The sequence below is a fragment of the Lathyrus oleraceus genome, chromosome 5, assembly GCF_024323335.1.
Source record: "Lathyrus oleraceus cultivar Zhongwan6 chromosome 5, CAAS_Psat_ZW6_1.0, whole genome shotgun sequence".
Taxonomy (NCBI): domain Eukaryota; kingdom Viridiplantae; phylum Streptophyta; class Magnoliopsida; order Fabales; family Fabaceae; genus Lathyrus; species Lathyrus oleraceus.
The window spans coordinates 23,688,126-23,703,972 of NC_066583.1; positions in this window are offsets into that span (position 1 = coordinate 23,688,126).

Below are 15,847 nucleotides of genomic sequence, written 5' to 3' on the forward strand. Positions count from 1 at the left end.
GTCTTCACCATCCATAGTAGTAAGCATCATGGCACCTCCTGAGAATACTCTTTTGACCACAAATGGTCCTTCATATGTAGGAGTCCACTTGCCCCTAGGATCACCCTGTGGTAGTATGATACGCTTGATTACCAGGTCACCAGCCTGATATACCTTTGGCTTAACCTTCTTATTGAAAGCTTTGATCATCCGTTTCTGGTACATCTGACCATGACAAACAGCTGCCAACCTCTTCTCATCAATCAAATTTATCTGGTCGAGTCGAGTCTGAATCCATTCATCCTCGTCTAAACCTGCCTCTTTCATGATTCTTAGAGAGGGAATCTGAACTTCCACTGGTAACACGGCTTCCATTCCGTAGACCAAAGAGAAAGGAGTTGCCCCTGTCAAAGTGCGCACTGAAGTGCGATAACCATGAAGAGCAAAGGGTAACATCTCATGCCAGTCTTTGTATGTTACTGTCATCTTTTGTATGATCTTCTTAATATTCTTATTAGCAGCCTCCACGGCGCCATTCATCTTTGGCCGGTACGGAGAAGAGTTATGGTGTTTTATTTTGAACTGCGTGCAGAGTTCAGCAATCATCTTGTTGTTCTTCCGGAGAGAGCAGGTTTCTCAGATGTATATTTGATAAGATCCATCTTAGAAACCAATAAAGTGGTATGATTCAACATATACTGTCTTAGTCGGCGAGCAGCCTAAGCCAAAGCATAGCAAGCTTTCTCGAGCTAGGAGTATCTTGTTTCACAGTCGGTACCTTTTGCTAAGGTAGTATATTGCATGCTCTTTTCGACCAGACTCGTCATGTTGCCCCAACACACACCCTATTGAATTTTCTAACATGGTCAAATACATGATTAGAGGTCTTCCTTCAACTGGTGGCATCAGATTTATAGGTTCTTGGAGACACTTCTTGATTTTGTCAAAAGCTTCTTGACATTCATCATTCCATATCATCTCTTGATTTTTCCAGCGAAAACCTCTACATAGTCACGTAACATCCGACTCAATCTTTCTTTGACACTGTTTTCCAAGCCTGCTCCTATTTTGACTTCTTTCTTGTCTACTTCAGTACCCAGATTTACAACCTCAATTGATTCCTCATGCGGCTGTGTAACTTTCTCTTCTTGTTGTAATAACCTAGCAAGCTCTACAGGTACTTCACAATCTTCATCCTTTCCATCTTCAGCTTGATTGATCGAATTCTCGAAATTATAATTGGCAATAGTAGAACTGTTATCAACAGGATCCAGGGTGGATGAGGATCTGCATTTTAGTGATGTGGGTGTGTGTAAGAACACATAGCTGATGAAAATAAAATAAAAGAAAAACAAAGAGCCCAATATTTACGAAAACGAAACGTCCATTGATTTTTATTGAATGAAGTATGCAAATGAAATGACATCCCGAAACAAGCATACCATTGTGCCCCGGGTAAGGCACAAGGCTTAAAAGTTTAATTACAAACTTAAAAATAACAACACAGTAATAGTATTTACTCCTGACTAAAGGAGATAGGAATAACGTCTTCAGTTTTCCAATTGTTGAGCCCATCACCCACAGTAGGAAAAATCCAGTTATCCAGATTGTAGTCTTCATTATAGTCACCCACAACATTGATTTGATCTTTCATGTTCCCTGGATTGGTGATACGAACAGCACGAGCACGACGAACAGCCTTCTGGGACTCTGCAGTGAAACCCAGACCAAACTTGTCAGACTTGTAAGGAATGTCGGGAAGCTGACCCCAAATAGTACAACCACCTTCTTCAACCACAGCTCTAGCATCTTTGAGGGAAGCCATTGTAGGAGGTACTCTGGTAACCACAGGAACTCTTTTAACCATAGGAGGAGCTTCAGTAGCGGGAACGACCCAAGGAACTACTTCAAATGTCTGGCAAGGAGTCTCAACATATTCACTTTCCACTTCAACATACTTAAATGTATTCACATGACTGACCATATATTCTTCCTCTCCATAAACAGTTACGATCTTTCCCTTCACTGGATATCTCAACTTCTGATGTAGAGTGGAGGTCACAGCACCTGCCCCGTGGATCCAGGGGCGCCCAAGCAAACAAGAGTACGCAGGACGAATATCCATTACATAGAAGGTAGAATCGAAGACTTGAGAGCCTACCTTGATCGGGAGATCTATTTCTCCATGCACCACTCTTCTTGAACCATCAAAGGCCCTCACCACTATATTACTTGATCTTAACACAGCATCTTCAGGACTGAGCTTGTTCAGAACCTCTTTGGGAAGTACATTCCATGAAGAGCCATTGTCTATCAACACTTGAGACAAGGTAGTGCCCCTACATTCAATGGAGATATGTAAAGCTCTGTTATGGTTTCTTTTGGCAGGAGTCAAGTCAGCATCAGAAAAACCTAACCCATTATCATAAGTCAGATGTGCAACACAATTTTCAAATTGATCCACAGAAATTTCATTTGGTACATGAGCAGTCCTTAAGAATTTGATCAAGGCTTTAGCATGAGCCTCAAAACACAGCAACAAAGACAACATGGAAATTTTGGAGGGAGTATGCCCCAACTGGTCAACAATATCATAATCACTCTTACGAATGATCTTCAGCACTTCTTCCATCTGTTTAGAGAGATTTTCAGCAGTCGGTGCTTCAGCTTGCACAGGTTCAACCACATGACCTTTGCCTCGAGCATCAGTACTTGGCTCAGAAGTGGAGGTAGTAGTTGGAAGAACTGTATTTTTTGAGGTAGCTGGAGGAGAGAAAATTCTTCCACTTCTGGTGATCTTACTAGATCCAACAATATTATCAACATCAAGGTTATCATCAGTAACAGGTGTATCAGTCAAAGGCTCCTGCTTAACACCATGGATATAAACATCAGAACCGTAATTCCAGGGTATAGCTTTATCAGAAGTATAAGGAATCGGGCCAGGAGTGGTAATAATCATGGGAGGCACTCTAACTTCAGCAACAGTCTTCACCAGGCCTTCAGCAGTAATTTTGATAGGACCCTTGGAAGCGATCTTGACAGGGCCTTTGGAGGTAATCTTCACTGGCACTTTATCAACCATATCCACATCTTCAAACTTCTTACCTCGAGTTAGGTGTTCACACATACTTTCCACATAAGGAGTTCTCTCAAACAATATAGTGTAATTGTCCATGAGGCGTTGAATACCATCTTTCAACTTCCAGCAGCTATCAGGTTTGTAGGCACAATAAAAACAGTCTTCGTTGCAACCTGGAAAGAATCCAGCTTGCACCAGCTTCTTCTTGATAATAGATAAGGGAGTAGTCACATCTGCTACTGAGGAAACAAATGAAACTTCATCAACGGCATTAATAGTCTTCTCATGATTGGGCATGGGAGCAGTAATCACATTTGGAGTCCCAGGAGGGTCAAATTCAATCTCCCCAGCTTCAATCATATCTTGAATCTTATTTTTCAGCACCCAGCAATTGTTGGTGTCATGTCCCGGACAATTAGAATGATAGGCACATCGTGCATTAGGATTGTACCGAGGAGAGGAAGTATTAGGATTCTGGGGAGGGTCCTTCAAAGTAATGAGTTCCCCTTTCAACATGTGTTGCAAGGCTTGGGCCAGTGACATGTTGATCTTGGTGAATTGTCTTCTAGGCTTCTGTTGATTACTCTGTGGTAGCTCTGGTGTTGCAGGAGTAGGATTAGAAATGTGAACTGCTCCTACGGATTGGTGACTTCTGTTACGGCCAGGTTGACCATACACAACATTAGATTCCTTCTTTGCAGTGCTTGATGAAGAGGCACCCACCTGTATCTTACCACTTCTTATGCCACTTTCCACACGCTCTCCAGTCATTATCAGCTCAGTGAAACCAGATGACGAGCTTCCAATGAGGTGACTATAGAAAGGACTATTCAGCGTACTCATAAACATATCCACTAGCTCCCTGTCAGTCAGAGGAGGTTGAACTCTGCCAGCCAGGTCTCTCCATTTCTGGGCATACTCCTTGAAATTCTCCTTAGCACCCATTGACATGCTTTATAGCTGCATGTGAGTAGGTGCTAAATCAGCATTGTATTGGTATTGCCTGTAGAAGGCCTCAGCAAGATCATTCCAATCACGGATATTGACACTCTCCAATTGATAGTACCATTCCAATTGAGCTCCAGACAAGCTCTCTTGGAAGAAATGAATCCATAACTTCTTATCAGCAGTATGTGGTTGAATCCTCCGGACATAGGATCTTAAATGCAGCTTGGGACATGAGACACCATCATACACCACAAAAGCAGGAACCTTGAAACCAATAGGTATGACCACTCCAGATATTAAACTTAGATCTTCAAAATCCAGCCCAGAAGATTTTTGTAACTCCATAGCATTCATTCTATCCACCAGCATCTTGTACTTATCTTCATTAGGATCATGATAATAATTTGCTTCAGAATCAGAACCTCCCACCGTATCATGGGGACTACCTCCCTCTTTCTCAGAATTTTCAGACTCATAATCATCAACCTGTTCCTTTGTCTTGATAGGGCCTCTGAATCTTCTTCCCAGATTGATAAGGCCTCCTGATCTTCTAGTCTTCTTCTTCTTCTTAGCCAGCAATGTCTTCAACTCATCTTGCCCCTTGGACAAGTTCAGAATCAACTCTTGGAATTGTGCATTCTGAGCCTAGAGATCTTTGACAGTCTGTTCAAGAGCCATTTCTGCTAAAATAAACAGCGAGAAGATAAGATACCTGTTCATAAGAAACCTGTGATGCAATAATATGGTATGTAGATGCTTATGCAATGTTTTCAAGGACCGTAGGATTTAAATTTGTTTAAACCACCAAAAAGTAAACTTTTATTAGTAATAAACTTGTTTGCCCCTTGGGCTTACAATAAAAATGAAATGAATACAAAAAATGGGGTTTTAAATCTCCCATGGACGTTTCCTCTTTGTGTTGAGGTATGAGTTGAGATTCCGCTCCTCGTGAAGTTGTTTTGTTAGCTCCAGGATTCTTTCCTGACTTGCCTTGTAATGAGTCTCAAAAGTATCTCTTTGCTCCTTCAACTGGATCCAGGACCTCTGTAACTCTTCCATGTCAGTGGGTATGTCTGGATGAAGAATGATGTAAGAAGTATCTCCTTCAGCAACAGGCTCCATGGTAACTAGCAGGATAGCAGGATATGGCATCATAAGAGTCTGAGCACGAGATCGTACCCATCTGAGATATGGTTCCATAGGAATAGTGTACTTGGGTTCCAGAGTCTTGCTGTCAACCTTGTTCACTTTACCCCATGCTCGTATGAACCTTTGACGGTAACCTTGAAGATCGTTGTCGTAGTCGAACACAATACCCTGAATAAGCATGTAATGAGGACCATCAGTGCGAGCGTAACCAAACTGACGTAGAGCTAAAGAAGGGTTGTAGGTAATGCCCCCTCTTATGCCAAGGAGTGGCACATTAGGGAACTCCCCACAACGGTCAATGATGGTAACATTCTCCATATGTCTAGAGCACCAATGAATATCTGAATGAGAAAGTGACATAATCCTCTTGGACCACCTGAACCCTTGTTCATTCTTCATCACTGATCGAGGAAGGTGAGAAATAAACCACCTAGATAATAGAGGTATGCAACACATCAGAGTTCCTCGTGCCTTCGTAGTACGGGTATGAAGAGAGTGTAAGATGTCTCCAAGTAATGTAGGCACTGGATTGCGAGTCAGAAATATGTTAATGGCGTGTACGTCTATGAACTGGTCTGGATTGGGGAACAATACTAAGCCATAAATCAATAGGGCTAAGATCTCCTCAAAAGCATCATAACTCATAGCCTTCAGGAATACTTGAGCTTTCTCCACCAATACCTTAGCAAGAATACCCTTAACTCCACTCCTTGTTTCTAGGACAATGTCTGATTTCTTTAAATGTAAGGTTGCAGCAATGACTTCAGGTTTAGGCTCTTTTTCCAAGCCTGTGAAGGGTTTCTGATCAAGAATAGGTATACCCAGAAGCTTGGAGAACTCTTCCATTGTAGGAACCAGCTGATAGTCGGGAAATGTGAAGCAATGATGTTTAGGGTCAAAGAACTGAAACAGGACACTCATCATGTCTTCATTGAACCCTGAAGTGACTAGATCCAGTAGGTGACCATGCCTCTTGATGAACTGGGAGTTTTCAGAAACTTGAGAGACCAATTCCTTAAGCTTAGGAGGTATTCCTACAAAGTTGATCCGGATAGTATTCCTACGAGCAGAAGCCATGACCTGCAACAAAGAACAAAGATAAATCCTTTGGTCCTTGAAATGGTTAGTGAAAATGCTATGCTTATGATGCATGATGATTCTATGATGTTATGCTCAATCACAAACATGTGGCACACACAAACAAGTCACACAATAGCCCTATGTTTGAAGGCTTGCATGAGGTTTAAAGGTAAGTACCATCCCCTGAAGTTTAGTTGATTCATCCTGTCCTACAAAAGTAACCAGGTTCTGAGGGATCTCAAAATCATTGATCCTTCACAAGGGTGGTTGTTCAGTAGGCAACCTACTTGCCAACCAAAACCCTCCAAGTTTAGGATCTCAATGAGTGTAGTATCGAGTATCAACCAACTTCAGTCTTCACCAAAGCCGGTTATCTCACTACTTTCTAAAGGCCAAGATGGGATGACTAGGGTTCTAAAAGTCAGTTAGTGTATTGACAACATATGGCAGCCTCATATTATCCTCAACTTGCTTAAGGAACATAAGCACCAACCAAGAAGTCACACTAACTATGGCCACCAGATCAACCATATCGATATACGCCGTACAATTTCCTTGGTCTATTGCCATTTACCTAAGGTACACTAGATCCGGGTTAGGGTCTTTCACACATAAGAGCACCCAACAGATAAGTATAAAGCAAACAAGACAAACAATTTTAAAGTGATCTAATTCCTAAGGGTACCCCTCTTTTATTAAGTCCCCAGCAGAGTCGCCAGTTCTGTAACACGGTGGGAGAACTGACTTTAGTTAAATGTTGCGGATAGCAAGAGTCGCCACCGACTTTTATTTTATCCAAAAGGAAAGGACATAAAAGAACAGGAAAGACCTTAAAAAGATTTTGAGTTCGGGGGGTAGGTTATACAAAGGGAAGGTATTAGCACCCTTTATATCCATGGTTATCCATGGGCTCTTAGTTACTTAGCTCACTTTGTTTGTTTACAAGAGTGTAGTGTGTGATTAGAAAAATTTCTTTAAGTACTTTGTAATGACCCTCGTATGGGTGTATACAAAGCCTAGTTTAGAAATTGTGAGGTGTAAAAGTAATTTCGAAAAGTGTGAGCAAGTAACTATGAGATACCTACCCTAGATTAAGTCTTTCGTGTTCTCGTATATTCTTTCAATGGTAAGACTGTCCCTATTATTAAGGAATAGGTAGTCATTACCTTGGATGTGTTTAAGGGACGGGCGTAGGGTCATCGTATGGTCAATGAAGGCAACATAAGGGGTGTCTTTAGCAACTCGTAGGGACTATCATCATATTTACCGAAGGGACAAGATCATTATATCGTAGGCAACCTCGTAGGGACTTGATCTTTTAAGTTTATAGGGACTTGATGATTTTTCTGTTTGAAGGGACTTTGCTTAAGACACCCCTATTTTCGAGGGACTTGACCATTTAAAGAAGGCAACCAAGAGGAATACCCTAGGAAGTACAGATGGCGATCAAAGATCGACTTACGTGTGTGAGTGTTATTTTTCAGATATTTTGTCTTGAATTTAATTTTCTAAGTTCAATTATTTACAGTTAGTTTTTTGCACTCCCTAATAATAGAATAGATAAACAATGGTAATAAAGCAATAATAAAATAACAATAATAATAAAGTTATAATAAAAAGGTTAGAATTTTAAAAGAAATTATTTTAGGTTAAACAAGTTAGATTTTTTTAGAAGTTATTAGAAAAATATGAGTTTAAAATAAATTAGTAGTAATAAAAGAATTTAAAATATATTAATGTACAAATTATAAAATAAAAGAGTTATATGAAAAATATTAAGTTTGTTATTTACAAAATAAATAAAGATTATAGAAAATATCAAATTATTAGATTAATAGGTTTATTATTATTATTCAATTAGAAAAATGGTCAATTAGATTTTATTTACAAAATATATAAGGATTTATTATTATAAGTAAGTAATAAAAAAAAGTTATTAAAATAGTTAGTATTTATTATTTATTTACAAAAAATATAAAGGTTATAGAAAAATATTAAATAATTAATTTAGTAGGTTTTCACGCCCTACATTACTAAACCACGCAGTCAATATAGGATCAATGGCAGGAATTTAAATGACAGAAAAATGAATGGCAGAAAATAAATGGCAGAAAATAAAATCCTAATTATTACAACGCTTTGGTGCAGTTACATAATAAAGATGACGAAAAGTAAAACTGAAAATATTACAAGTTAAAACTTAAAATATTACAAGGGCGAAGCAGTTACAGTGTATGAATAACATAAATAAGAGTGAAAATAGGAAATAATAATAAGGTTTGTTAAGGTTTAAGAAAAGGTTTATGGTTTAAAGGAAATAACACGGTTAAAGTTTTAGGTTTGGAATTTAGAGTTTGTGGCGAAATTGTCAGGGTTTAGGAAAAATCAGGGTAGTTAGTTATGAAAAAAAATGTGCAGATCTAAATATATGTATATAAAAAAAAATATGAATTAAAAAAAAACAACGGCGTTGCTAGCGCAAAATTGCGATCATCGCAACTGGATCGGATAACACAAATGTCACGCCTCATACACGTATATGTGAAAACGGCATATTGACACGATCCGATCCGAAAACATAATCAAATTATAACATAAAATAGTTATATATATATATATATTTAACACACTAGTTACATATATGAACATGTATTTGAAACACAGTAACAAATATATCAACAAAATAGATAAAGTATATATCATATATAAACTATTACTACACTGTGTGTACGATAGTATAGATCAGCCACTCTCAGTTTCTCTTTTTTGTTCTGTCTTTTTGGCCTCTCTCTATCAGTCATGCTAGTAAATATATATAGGAACAAATTAGGTTAATAATAATGGGCCTAAGTTTATTTTGAAACCCAATATTAAATTAAAAACTGAATAAAGTTAAATAATTAAAATAGTTAAAATTAAAATAAAAACTAATTAACCTATTTATTTATTCTAGACCCAATATAAAAATAAATAGACTAAAAAAAATAAAAGTCGGGCACCAAAATGCTCGAAAAAATAAAATGAACACGTCAAAATAATCAGCGTGAAATAAATGACTCGGAAAAATACAGTGTTTAGTCGGATTTTGAAATAAAAATTATGACCGTTTAAACTGCTCAGACTGATCAACATATGACCAAAAATAGTCGTAAAAATATTTTTAGCATGTCAAATTAAACCACGTGAACCGCAGATTAATGTTACCGACATTTGCAAACTTAAACTTGACATTTTTTCGTTGACTAATTTTAGGCACAGTTAAAAAGTTAATTTGACCAGTCTGTTTGTAAATTCCGAGAAATTATTCCGGCTAATATTAAGACAGAAAAAAATGTTATGCTATGAAGATGATGCAAATGAATGTGAAACAAAAAATTGGTTAGAGTTAAAAATAGAGGGCAAATTTTGGGGTACAACACATAGTCGCCACCGAACTTTATTTATTCCTAAAAAGGAAAGGGGAAATATTGATAAAACCCAAGACAAAACGACAATGATTATTGGTCGTCGCAACCAAATCAGGGTTCGGGAGTCGGTTACGCAAGGGGAAGGTATTAGCACCCCTCACGTCCGTTGTATTCAACGAGAACCATTTAGTTAGTTTCATTTTGAATGTTAGCTTATGTTAGTCTTCTCAAGTTATAATGAGGGAGAGAATAAAATAGAAGAGAGAAGAAATGTTTTTGGATTTTTTGACGAAGGACTAAACCTAAGTTTTTTATTAGTGGGCCTGACAAGATTTTGCAATCCTGCTCCTACGTATCTCAATAGAGAAGTCAAGGCTTACGTAGTTCTGGGTAGAAAAATGTTTGTTTGTTGGTCGATTTTAGCGAAAGCTATATTGTATTAATCGACAAAAACATTGTTTTACCCAAAACAGATGAGGAGTGGACGCATACCACACATCGAACGGATTTATAAATCTACATTCGGAAAAGCATCACTTATCTCGACTCAACAATCGTGGCCGAAACATTGTTTTGCATCACCTTAACGATTGACCTCAGACGTGAGTTAGGGTTTATATTAAGATGAATGCATGATGCATACTGGATGAATGCAGATGGATCTAAAATCGGGGTATGACAACCTTCTTCTTATCATCATCATCCCATGAAGTTTTAGGCTTTGATGAACCAACACCGTTAACAACCGTTGTAGGAACAAAAGGACCATTTTGGACAACATCCCATATTTCTTCTCCTTGTGCTTCTAAATGAGCCTTCATCCGAATTTTCCAGAAGTCAAAGTATTCACCACAGAATAGTGGAGGCTTGTTATTGCTACCACCATCTCTGAAGACTAGATTATTAGTTGCGGAAGCCATTTTGGATCGTCTAGGAACAGGTTACCTATAACCTGCTCTGATGCCAATTGTAAGTCTGAAATCAACCAAAGGGGGGGGGGGGGGGGGTGAATTAGAAACCTTGAAATTTTCTTGTTGTAAGGATTATTTTTCTGGTTTATAATGGTGTTTAGGAAAGTGGTAAAGTGTAGAAAAATAATGACACGGAGATTTATCCTGGTTCCCTTCACAATCCGAAGGTACATCCAGTCCTCTTTCCAACAAGAAAGAGATTTCCACTATTTGTTTGGACTTGTACAATGACCAACAAAGACCACCAAGAACAAACTCTTGGATTTCCAACAAAGTCCACTTATGAGAACAATCCTCTCAAAGTGACTCTCTTGTTTCTAAACAACAAGGAAACCTTCTTAGTGATAAGAGAACAATCCTCTCCTATGCACCTCTTACTATCAAACAAGTAAGGATAAAACACTCACTATCTTAATTCCACTAATGCTGGAAAAATTAAGATGTGAAGAACAACAAGTGTATAATTTAAATGGAAGTTTGAATAATCTGGAAATATCTGCACATCAATCAAAGGATTGATCTTCTCCTTTTGGAATAATCAATCTCGTAATGTTTATAGAAGTGTTCAAATGATGCATATGAATTTTGGACACTTATCTTTGAAAATAGTAAACAAAGAAAGATTGTGAAAATTAATTTTTAAGGAGGTGATTTGAAATTTGAAAAATTTTAGTTTAAATATACTTCTATGAACCTCTTTAAACGGGTGCAAACAACCAATGGATGCCATGGTTCATAGAGAAGAAGCATGAATTGAAAATATGAAAAGTTGCAATTTTTCTACAAAAATTCCCAGTAGTAACCGGTTACCCAAATTGTGTTAACCGGTTACATTAATTGTAAAGTTAAGAAAAATTCAAATTTTAAACTGTGTAACCGGTTACCATGAAAGTGTTAACCGGTTACATGCTAACAAAATCTGCCCAGAAATTGAATTTTGTTTCGGGTTAACCGGTTACCCCAAAAGTGTTAACCAGTTACCACTATTAAAAAAAAGGAAAAATTGAGAACTTTTAAAAGCTGTAACCATTTTGAAATAAATTCTAAGTGTCCATATCATATTATGCATGCAACAATCAATTGAACACTTTATATATAAACATTAACTAAGATTAAATTCCAATACCTTTGTGATCAATTTCTTGTGCGACTTTGAGCTATGTATGATTGAAACTTTGTGTGAATTTGCTCTATTGAAGTCTTGATCCATTCTTTGATGATTGACCCTGTACGTGCATCGTTGTCTTCATCAAAATACTCGAGAAGCCATGTATTCACAAAATTTAGGGGTAAAATTTAGGGTATGACAGTTTTACCTATTTAAATAACTTTACCATATGGCATGAGTGATGATAATACTCATGAAATCAGGTGAAAAGTATTTAAATATAGAAATAACCGGAAATTTTGCCCCTATATGCAATGACATTATGCTATGGACAAACAAACTCTCTTTTTGCTATATATTTTTTGATCTGCTGGGGATATGATGTAAAATGCAATGAATTCTAACATGCATACAAAGGTTCAACAAGACATGAAAGAATGACATGTGAATCATTGATCAATGGAAAAGTAAACACACAAAAGTTTATGGTATAGTAACTAAGTTCAAAGCACATAAACATGTAAACATACATTAAAGTATGTCAAAATTAGGTCAAAACTAAGAGGCACATATGAACAACATCAAACAAAGTTCATATATGATGCACAACACTCATACAAGTCATGGTGATAAAGAAAAATTAAAGTATCAACCAAAGAAGGTCATTCAAACCCTAAAATAATCCTAAAAAGATACCAACTTTGGACAAGCATAAGTATGTGAAAAATAAATCAATTATGGAATTTCTTTTCACCATCATAAAATACACAAAATTAGGAACACATAGCAAAAAGAGTGACTCAAAAAGGCTTAGGGATCATCAAGTTATGAGCCTTTGCAGTTATGAAAAATAACAAAAATAAATAAGCAAAAAAACAATGAAAAAAATGAGTCTGGGGCGAGGGGGATTCAAACCCCAAACCTTTTGCACACACAAAGCCTTAACACGCCGCTTTAACCACTATGGTGGTGATACATCCATTAAAAAGACGCAAACAATTAATTATATAATAAATCAAGTTTTAGAAATTCAAAAAACACGCGTCACCACAATTTTCATCTTCAACCTCAAGCTCAACATTGGTGATTCCCGTTTTTGCTCACTTCTCAACCAAATCAAAAAGTGTAAAGATCAAACTTGCTTGAAATTTCTCAAGGAATTCAAATATATGCTTAAAATTAATTTATATTAACTGTAGAAAACAAATTTTAATAAAAACCAGAGAAAACCTAAATATTCAAAGTGAAATTAAATGACACACAAGATCAATCCCCACATATATGACTACATTTTGGCTCAAAGAAGTTTGAAAAATGGTGCATGTATGATGGAGTTCAATGTTGCAGAAACATACCTATTGGAGTAAGGTCCAATGCCTCTTGTTCGTGCTTACAAAAGAGAGATAATGATTCCTTTAGCATCCTTGAACCTCCAGGAAGTTATTGCAATGCTTACTTTGGTTTGAATTGTGCTCAACCACTCCACCCAAGTCAATATGCATGCCTCTGATTTTTGAAATGGATATGGTGATTGAGTGGTTACAGATGTGCAAAGAGGTTGGGGATGAGTTATATTTGATGCATGAAAGGTGTTTGAAGTGGAAATTTGGAGAATTCACGAGTGGATTAAGAGATGGAAGTTTAAGGTTTGAAAAGTTGCAACATTGGTGTTTTGAGTGCAAATATTTGTATTTTGAGTTCTGAGGCTTGGACCTCTATTTATAGAGGCTCTAAAGGGCTCAAGTAACTTGCAGAAATTGATCTTAGTTCAATTTGAATGCTGGTTTAGATGTTTGGTTTCATTTTGTACAAAAATGCATGTTGGCTTCATGATGAAAAGGTGGAGTGAATCAAGGATTTTGGCCATGCTTTTCTGAAGTCTAGGAGGTTGCTTATGGCTTTAAAGGTTAAGTGTGATCATAGGAAACAATTTAGAGGCTTAATGCAAGAGTTGTTGGCAAAAGTGACCCTTTATGCAAATAGATATCAAGCTTTATGCAAAATGTTCTAAAAATGGCATGGTGAAATGAATAAAGGCTCAATTTTTTGTGTACTGCACCAAAGACTTGTGTAAATTTATGATTATGGTGAGATTTGTATACAAAATTACCTGCAATCAAGGTATTTGCACATTTGAAATGGTTTTCCTCCAAGAATTCATCATGAACATGACTTGAAATTCAAGTTTGGAACCCTAACTTCCCATTTTCGAAACTCATAGCTCATGCATGGGAAAAATATACTTGTACTTTTTGGAAAGCTCAATACATGCTCTATACATTTTATATTTTGAGTTTTTTCTGAATCAAAGTGGATCATAATGAAAACTGACTCCATAGTTTATTACTTTTTAGGGATCAAGGTTGACTTGAAAATTTTCTAAGTGTTTCAACTTGAGACACCAACTTCATGGCCTCATAACTCAAAATCCTTGCACTTTTAGGGAATCAAGCCTCTAGGACAAAGTTGTAGTATGGAACAAGAGATTTCATTTGTGATTTAGAGCAAAGGAAATGGATGCTTTGATTGGAAGTTATGGCTTTGGGAAGTTTTCCACTTCAAGATTGCCCTTTTTGCAAGTAACCTCAATTATCTTGATTTTTATTGATAAAATTCATAAATTAAACATATATTCATGAAATTTAACTTGATAAGTTTATATTTGATCATAAAGCTCAAAAGTCAAAGGTTTGACTTTGCAGTGCATTGGTTGTGTATCAAATGAATTTGAATTTCTTGATCTTCAATGAATTCAAACTCTTGAGCCAATTGAACATCATGGATGGGCTCTAAGGATGTAATTGAGTGTGTCGAGTCATGTATCAAGGATTGAGATCATGTCTTGATCAAAATTCTCAGATGATATTGAATGTTGTTGAGGAACCCTAATTGGTGAGCCAGATGAAAGTGAAGCTTGATACACTTGTGATTAGGCCATAATACACTTATTTGTTGATTGAGAGAGATCTCTTGAGTGTATTATAACTTGATTTATTGATGATTAATCCAAAACTTTGATTGATTAATCCTTTGAGCTCTTTAAGGGAAACCCTAATTCCCAAATGAAACAAAACAGACATATCTTGATCTTGAGGTTATCTATGCATGAATGGTGTATAGGATGAAAATGATTATGAACTTTAGGGGTAAAATTTGGGTTGTGACACTTGTACTATCATGAAGTCGAATAGAAACCTAGGTCTACTACTATGTGCTTGAACTGCTAGACTGTGTGGCTTGATGCCTTAAGACTGATTTATGCATTGCTCATAGTGTTTGTATGCACCCCTGTCATTGATGAACTTGACGTTATGGACTGAGCTGATATTGTATTGTTAATGTAGTGACATTATTAACTATGCTTGGTCTTATGATTGTCATTACTATACTTGTAGCCTGTTTGAAAAGTTCTGCTAAGCTAATGCATGATGGTTGTGGATTATAAGTTGTTAAGTGCATGTCTGGATTATGCTTTTGTTGCTTAGATGCCATGGATTCTTATGGAAGGTAGGTTGAATTGCCATTGTGTGATGAAGGTTTATGTAATATTGCTATGTAGGGCTAGTATTGTACTGCAGATTGCTCGTGTGATATGGTCCTGTTGCAGCTTTGATGAATTTCAAAGAGTTATGCTAATGTTGTAATTATGATGTACACTTGTTATGGATGTATGGGCTGCAATTATGGTTGTTAGTTTGAATGCAATATAACTGCTAATGTATGAATGCATCAGGTCTATTTATGTTGAATGTCATTTGCAATTATGGCCTGTTATGATTATGAACTCGTAATGTTGATATATGATGTTTTGATGAATTGCACTTCATGGAAAGTAATTGACTCAATGATGCATTGCATGCATAGTTGTCCTTATGCTTGAAATTGGTTCAGGGCTCAAGAATACTTGGCATAAAGGTATCATGAAGGTCAATGGGCAAAGACTTGAAAAGAAATCATGGCTTACTTGCATATGAAACAAGATTTTGAGGAGAAGTCAAATGAGCACATGGAAGATTGAAGACTCCATAGGAAATTAGAATTAGGATTAGGGATTTAGATGAGTTGACTTTGGTCAACTGGTTGACCAAAAAGTCAACAGTTGATTAAAGTAAATGAAGGCCAA